Source organism: Vombatus ursinus, unplaced genomic scaffold (assembly GCF_900497805.2).
Source record: "Vombatus ursinus unplaced genomic scaffold, bare-nosed wombat genome assembly UNPS02015358.1, whole genome shotgun sequence".
Taxonomy (NCBI): Eukaryota; Metazoa; Chordata; class Mammalia; order Diprotodontia; family Vombatidae; genus Vombatus; species Vombatus ursinus.
In genome coordinates this window covers 2,291,440-2,298,976 of record NW_020955136.1, presented here as the reverse complement: position 1 = coordinate 2,298,976, position 7,537 = coordinate 2,291,440, and the positions used below count along the sequence as shown (strand labels likewise).

Below are 7,537 nucleotides of genomic sequence, written 5' to 3'. Positions count from 1 at the left end.
AGAGGGGTGGCAGCCTGTATGGCCTGAACGCTTTCTCCTACAGGTGATGTGCAGGCTGATCCTGTGGGAGATGACCCCAAGAAGAATGATCAACCACGAGGCGTGGAGGGCATCCCTGAGATGCCCAGGAAGAGGGCTCCACTTGGACATGCCTGTGAGTGAGCTTGGTTCTTTCTCATCACAGATTCACAAAAGAGGCCTAGATCCCCAGGCTGTTTGGCTGCTGCAGCCACTGGGCAAAGACGGTTTCCTTAAAGCGCCTGGGAAGAAGAGTGTCAGAAAGGAGGCCCAGCTGCATAAGCTACTGGCAACTGCCATCATCCTGAAACCGAGCTGACCCCCAATGCCAGGCAGAAAGGGGAAGAGAACCTCAGCCACCATCATCCCCATGACACTGGCTGAGACAAGTCAAGCATATTTATACATCATTGGTCATCCCACACATCTATCATAGGACCCCTTTCCATCAGACCAACTAATGAAGTGATTAAAAGGGTGAGGAGATTGTAAGTGTATCTCTATTGTTGGGGAAAGGTAAGATGTTATTTCTAAGGAAATCAACAATGCTTAGGGCCACAGGGAAGTGAGGGTTTGTTCCCAGGAAGGGGCCTAATCAGATCTGTCTAAAATCCCCAATAGACCCCTGCATCCACATCATAGTTATATACTCCACATGCCCACCTAGTCACACAAGGTACATCAACGTCTCTATAGAGTTTACATGGGGATGACTTCCATTATTGTCCACATGCTGTCCAAACTCTTGTTGGACAACCAGATGGCACTGCCACCTAATCTCTATGGGAACAGAGATGTTCAAGTGAGCTCTCATACTGATTCCCATTTATCCTAAAAAGCCCAAACCCAAACCTCTCTTACAACTTGCTTATTGATGAGAGTTTTTTCTTCCAAAACATCCTCTGGGAAGACAGTCTCAGGATCATGATTACCATTTTCCTCTCCCCTGAATCCCACCCTTAAGGACCTCTACAATCCATGCAGTGTTTTGGAGAGTGGTCTTTCCCTCATAAACAGCTCTCTCTCTTCTCTTTTCCCTCAAAGTTTGATGTCCATTTCTCAGATTTAGAAAATAATTACAGCCTTCCCACCACACTCTCTGTGCCCCAAAAGTGCTAACACTGGATAGCCAGTGTAGCCAGGGTGTGGGTAGATTGTTGGGTTGCTCTACATGATGCTGATTAAGCTTCAGAGTCATTCTCTGACTTCCCTCACATTTTCACTCAGGTACTACCTTCCTGGAAGAAGAGGAATGGCTAAGGGCCTCTGGATGCTAATGCCTTCTCTTAAATCACCTCCCGTGCCATACTGCCATCTGTCTCCTCTTTTTCCTCTTCCTTGACCCCCAGCAGCTAACACAGGGACTGGCACATCGTAAGTGCCCAGTACATGCATGTGGCTTCCTGCTTTTGGAACATGGCACCTCAAAGTCAAGGATGGGCTGTACCTGGGATTGTGGCAAGGGAGGGGAGGGAGGAAGTCTGGGTAGAGCGTATTCAGGCTTTCTTGCTCCCCACTGAATCCTCCCCCAGCTGACCTTGGCTGTTCTGCCCTACCTACCTTGCCCCCACCTTGTGCGATGTGTTCCAAAGGACCAACACCCCCCTACACCCCAACCTCTGGGTCAATACTTTGCCCCACCCACTCACCACTTTCTCTGGCTGCCCCCCATCTCCTGCAGAAGCTGTTTCCCAATCATGCCAGGCACCTGGTCTGCTCTGCATGTGCTTCTGGGGGGTAGAGGAGGACCCTTCCCCTGCCTCCCCATCCAGGATAACAACAAAGCCTTCCCAAAATTCCTGATGGAATGAATTTGAGAAGAAAAAAATCTAGAAACACAATTCTAGAGGGACACCCCAAAGTCTATCCCCTTTATATTAAGTGGTCTAAACATGAGCAAGTGGTTGTTGATGGGTTACGGCAACTCTAGAAACTCCCAGGAGGCCATTCCTTCTCATTGCAGGGGGTCTCTGACAGCCTCCTAGCCACAGTTGTGTCCCTGATGATCACTCCCATCCTAGGGATAGAAAGCTGAGAGTCAGAAACTGAGAATGTTTAAATCTCTGCCCTTCCTCTTATCCTCCTGCTCTATTTATGTATGGCTGAATGAGAAAGAAGGAAGGAAGGAAGGAGAAAAAAGAAGGAAGGTAAAGAGGAAAGAAGAAAGAAAAAAGAAGGAGGAAGAAAGAGAAAAAGGAAGGAAGAAAAAAGAAAAGAAAAACAATCCTTGGGGCCTGCTAACCATCATCTCCAGGACAAAAACCAAAACTGGAACCATGCTGGACAGATTGGACTAAGAGGGGGCCATTTTCTCCATCAGAAAAGTGAATGTGTAGCACAGCAGGGGGTCTCACTGGAGCTCAACCAAGCCCAGGCTTCCCACAGACTCCCTGGTGAGTAGTGGCGTGTGTGGGCACATTTGGGGCACGTGGGTAATTCTTGGGCATGTGACCTGGTTGAACTCATCTCTGCCTTATCAACCCCCAGAACCCATTATATTTTCTGGAAGAGCAAAAAAGAAAAGGTAGCAGGGGCTGGTTTGGTGGCAAGGGAAAATCCTCTCATTCCACCCCACCATTACCTCCAGAACTCTTTAAAAGATGGATTGAAGTTCAGAGACTTAGGAATCACAATGATCTCGAGATTATAGGTATCACAGGCAAAGGCTGGCAAAACAGATTCAGCCTTACATGGTATGTTCTATCTCTTTTGTTTTAACACTTGCCCTGAAAATTCTTTCCTGCTTACCTTTTTGTATAATAATATAGAATGGAGACAAATGAAATATCTTGGATTTTTTTCCATCTTGGAAGGGAAAAAATCCCAAAAGACCAGAAACATACCCCCCCATCCCCTGCTTTAAACAATCAGATGTGGATTGTGTTTCAGCTTCCCTTGCAAAGATGTCAGACATACATCAAGGGTTATTTTTGAGTTTGGGGCAGGTGGAATTATGCAGGGAGATCTTCAGGAGAGACTGGAGCTCAGACTTGGTTTAAGCCTGGATGCTGACAAGCCCAGAAATCAGGGCTGCTGCACTCCAGTCCCTGCAAGCACCCCATACCCTGTGTCTTCCTGAAGCCTGATAACTAGCATTTTTACAGTGCCTGCTCTGAGCCAGGTATGATGCGAAATGCCTTGCAAACATTGTTATTTATTCCTCACAACAACCCTGGCAGATAGGTGCTATTATCATCCCCTATTTACAGTGGAGAAAATAAACTGAGTTTAAGTGACTTGCCCAGGGTCACACAGTTACTAAGTTTGAGACCACATTTAACCTCAGTTCTTCTGTACCCCAGGTCCAGGACTCTACCCACTGCAATACCAGGTTGCCACAGATAACGGGCACCTGTCATTTTAACTCAGCAGAGATGCTCTGAACAGCATGTTTCAGAGGGAAGAGAGTCACAAATACTATCATCCTAGGAACATGTGCTGAAGCAAGTCAAAAGTACGTCTAAATTGCTTGTCATAAAATAATTATGTAATGTGGCCCCTTCACATCATCAAATGAAGGGATTGAAAGGGATCAATAATTCCCTGCCTCTTTATTGTTGGTGAGAAGAAGACTTGCTTGTATCACAATGATTAATGCGAAGGATTAGAAAGATGTGAGGATTTGTTACTGGGGAGGGGTCTGATCTGTCCTGTTAAAATTCCCAAACGCTCTTGCTTTATCATCACTGCCATCAGCATCATCTTCTGAGGTCCCCCCCTCTCCCTACATGCTGCCAGAACTTAGACCAGCGTCTGTACCCTGTGTGCACTAGGATTCCTTCTATTATCTGTCACTGACAACAGTCCAAAATCTTGTTTGGTCCATTGTGTCTCTGAGCACCACCAGGTGACATTCTCATCTAGTCCCTCTGGGAGCAGATGTTCAAGTCAGGTTTCACATGGAGCCCAGCTTATCCTGACATCCCTCTCCACAAACCTCCTTTTGGGTTCTTCTCTGATTCAGAATCTTTTCATCCAAATCCACTTAGAAGGCGGTGATTGAAGGACCCTCTACAAAGGCCTCAGAGCTGGGCTTTGGGGCTGTCTGAGGGTCATGGGGCCAGACTCTGCCTGAGAGCTCTGCCCCAAGAACAAGGGGGTAGGGAGGGCTCTGGTGACTCCCACCTCCCAGAAGCTGAAGGGTGGCCCATGCCATCACCCTTTGCCAATCCCCAAATGTCAGTGACCAGCGTTGGCCCTGCTGGGCCACGTGCAGAGGGAACAGACAAAGTGCAGTGGGGGGAGGCTCAGGTGTGAGTCAGTGTTGTCAGCAGCAGGGTGTATGCTGAGGGCCTGCTGAGAGGCAGAACCTGTGGGCCAACTGCCATCTGTTTAAGGATCCCTATAGCTACTGTTTAGAGCAGAGAGTGTCCTCAGTCTCTGTGTTCTTTCCATCTCTTCTCGATTTCTGGATGCCAGTGAATCTCTTATTACATTCAGTCCCTAATACAGTTGTCCCTAACCAGTGAGAAAGCATATGGGAAATGCCCTCCAGCTGAGCTCTCCACATTCCTGCACAGCTGCTCAGCAGGGCAGTCCTTGGGGATGAGTTCTAGGGCTTCCCAGCTCATCCTGCCCAGCACAGCCCTGGGCTTCTCTGAAACAACTGCCCTGCTTCTTCCTCAGCATCCTTAGGGATCTTTGCTCCCCTCACCAGATCTCTGCTTCTCTGTCCAGACGTGCCGTACTTTTTCAGTGTCTTATGTCTGTTGACCAATGGCAAAAAGCCATGGGTGATGTGAGAGAGGATAGCCAACAATCTGTGATGCCATTGGAGAGGGATCTCAGCCTGAAGAAAGAAGAGGCTGTTTAAAGTTTACTCATTGATGGATTTTTACCAAAAAATAAACAAAAACATTGTGGCACAAAGAGAATTTTTAGGAAAACAACTCAGATAAATTTCAAAAACAAAAGTCATAAATTTGAAAATACTTGACTGAACATGCCACATGATACGGACATCACTGTCATCCTTACTCCATCCCTACCTCAGGCCTCACTCTTCCATGGGGGTTGAAGCTGCTAAAAGGCTTGTGAGTTTGAGGTCTTTGCCTCACTTGTCTTCCTCTCCTTTCCAGGACTTCCCTCTGGTCCTCCATGGTGTTCAAGTGTAGTGAGTATTTAAGGAAGTCCAGAGCTCACGAACTTCATAGTTCAGAGAAGGCCCTATCCAGGGATTCTTTGTCCAGGATATTGTTTGTGTCTCCCCAACTGACATCTTCAGGTGCCAGAAGCACCCTGATCAGATGGAAGAAGTGTTTGCAGCCCCTTCCCACCAGCTGCCAAAGCCCGAGTGTCAAGGCTGGCACAGTTGGGATTGTGGGAGAGGATATGCCAGTTGGGCTGCAGGGTGGTGGAAAGTACAACATCATGATATAACTTCCTTCACATTTCCACTCAAGTATCACATTCTAGAATCCTGAGGACCACTCAGTTGCTGTTGGATTCTAGTACCTTGTCCACTCTCAGCAGGCCTCCCTTGGCATCCTGCCAAGATCACCTGTGCACCTAGTTTTAACAAATTTTTTCCTCCTCCTTTAGGCTATGAGCTCCTGAAGGCAGGGAACAAGCATTTCTGGCTTTCTTGGACTCCCCAGCATCCAGTAAAGAAACTGGCACATTTTGGTCACGGAGTAAATGGGTGTGGTCTCATTTCTTGCAGAGCATGGCACCTCACAATCAAGGATAAGCAGCAACAGGTATTACAGCAGCAGTGAGAGGTGGAGGGGAGGAAGGGAGGACAAGGTATATTCAGGCTTCCATCATCCTCATTGCCTTCGCCTCTCCTTGGCTCTTCTGTCATACTGACCCTGAGCTCCCATGCCCCTCACCTAACACCTCCATGTACCTCTGCCAGCACCATCAGGCTGACCAGGCCCTCCCACTACTGCCCCCAAACCTGCCCCTCCTCCTGTCTCATGCTTATTCCATGTCTCATTCATCCTGTCACTCCTTTATCAGCTGTTCACACTCCTGCAAGTCAACTGGACTTTTTTTCACTGTCACATGGGGGTGTGGCGAGGGAGGCCTGCTTTCCCCACCTCCCCGACATGGACCAACAAAGGGTTCTCAGAATTCCTGACAGAATAAATTTAAGAGGAGAAAAAAAATCCTCAAACACCCCAATGACCAGTGGGTATATGTGGGACAGAGGCCAAGCTCCCCCAGAAATCACCAGGTAAAAGTTCAGGGTCTCACATTGCATCCTCACCTCAGTGGGTCCTTGCTGTCCTCCTAGCCACCCTTGGGTCTCTGATGACTCCCCCACCCCATAGAAGGTGTGTCAGATCCCTAAACCTGCTTAAGTCCCTGCCCTTCCTCTCAGTCAACTGCTACAGGCTATATTTCTTTTTAAATAGGATCCCTGGGGCCTATTTGCCAACACACCAAGGAGGAGAACTAAAACTGGAACCAGGCTGTGCAGGATGACCTAAGAGGCTGCCATTTCCTCCATCCTGGAATGTGAGCTTCTATTCCAAGACAAGGGGCTGGGGGCTGGGGGGAGGATCTGACTGGAAAAAAGGAGAGAGACAGAGAGAGACAGAGAGACAGAGTCACAGACAGACAGACAGACAGAGAGATTGTTATGAAACTTCTAGGCCACCACCCAGAGCTATCACTAAGGGGAGATGTGATTGTAGAGATGGGGCCCACCTTCCTCACTAATCCAACCACCACCAAGTCCTGACAAGTTGCCACCAATGGGCACATAAACAGAAAATCCCAGGGAGTGGCATTAGCCACCAGACCATATGTTCTGCTTCCAGACCTGCCCTCACAGTCATCATCTAAGGAAATAGTTCCCATAGAGAAGGGCCCAGCCATCCCCGCCAACTGCTTCCCACAAGGCAGAGAAGAAGCCAGCTCAGCTGAAAGAACAAAGTCCCCTGGGGGGAGAGAAGGGCCAGCATATGCCAGAGGGTCAAGCTTCATCATCACCTTGACCACCATCTCCTCTCAGATCTTGATGGAGACAGCCCAGGCCCTGGAGTCTAGGAGCAGCCCAAGGTCCCCAGAGATCATCTTGGAGATACTTCCTGGTCATGAGTCGTGCAGTGGCTCCAGACACAGCTACTGAAGATGAAGAAAAGAAAGTTCTTCCACTCAAAGTCTCAGGCAAATATAAAATGGTTCAACTTCAGAAATAGATATGATTTTATCAGTAGAAATGGCATTTAAGAAGAGGTATTAGCATCTGCTTTGCTGTTGTACCCTAAGTACCATGGAACCTCTCCATCTGAATTGTAGCTGTCCCCGCTAATTTTTGTCTCCCCCTGAAGAATTTGAAATTCTTTGGAGCCAGGATAGTCTTACTTTTCTATCTGTGACTCCCGTGCTTGGCACAGAACTCTGCACATAAAAAGTGTTGAATAAATCTTTCTTTCTTTCCTTCCTTCCTTCCTTCTTTCTTTCTTTCTTTCTTTTTCTTTCTTTCTTTCTTTCTTTCTTTCTTTCTTTCTTTCTTTCTTTCTTTCCTTCCTTCCTTCCTTCCTTCCTTCCTTCCTTCCTTCCTTCCTTC

The 7,537-nt window shown here is 47.8% G+C and overlaps 1 long non-coding RNA gene across 1 annotated transcript; it reads left to right on the top strand.

Moving 5' to 3' along the window:
- Positions 1-2,228: 2,228 nt before the first annotated feature.
- LOC114031995 lies at positions 2,229-7,086 on the top strand. The gene is made up of 4 exons (XR_003567796.1): positions 2,229-2,411; positions 5,560-5,717; positions 6,378-6,480; positions 6,980-7,086. It is a non-coding gene; the product is annotated as an uncharacterized LOC114031995 (long non-coding RNA).
- The last annotated feature ends 451 nt before the right edge of the window (positions 7,087-7,537 follow it).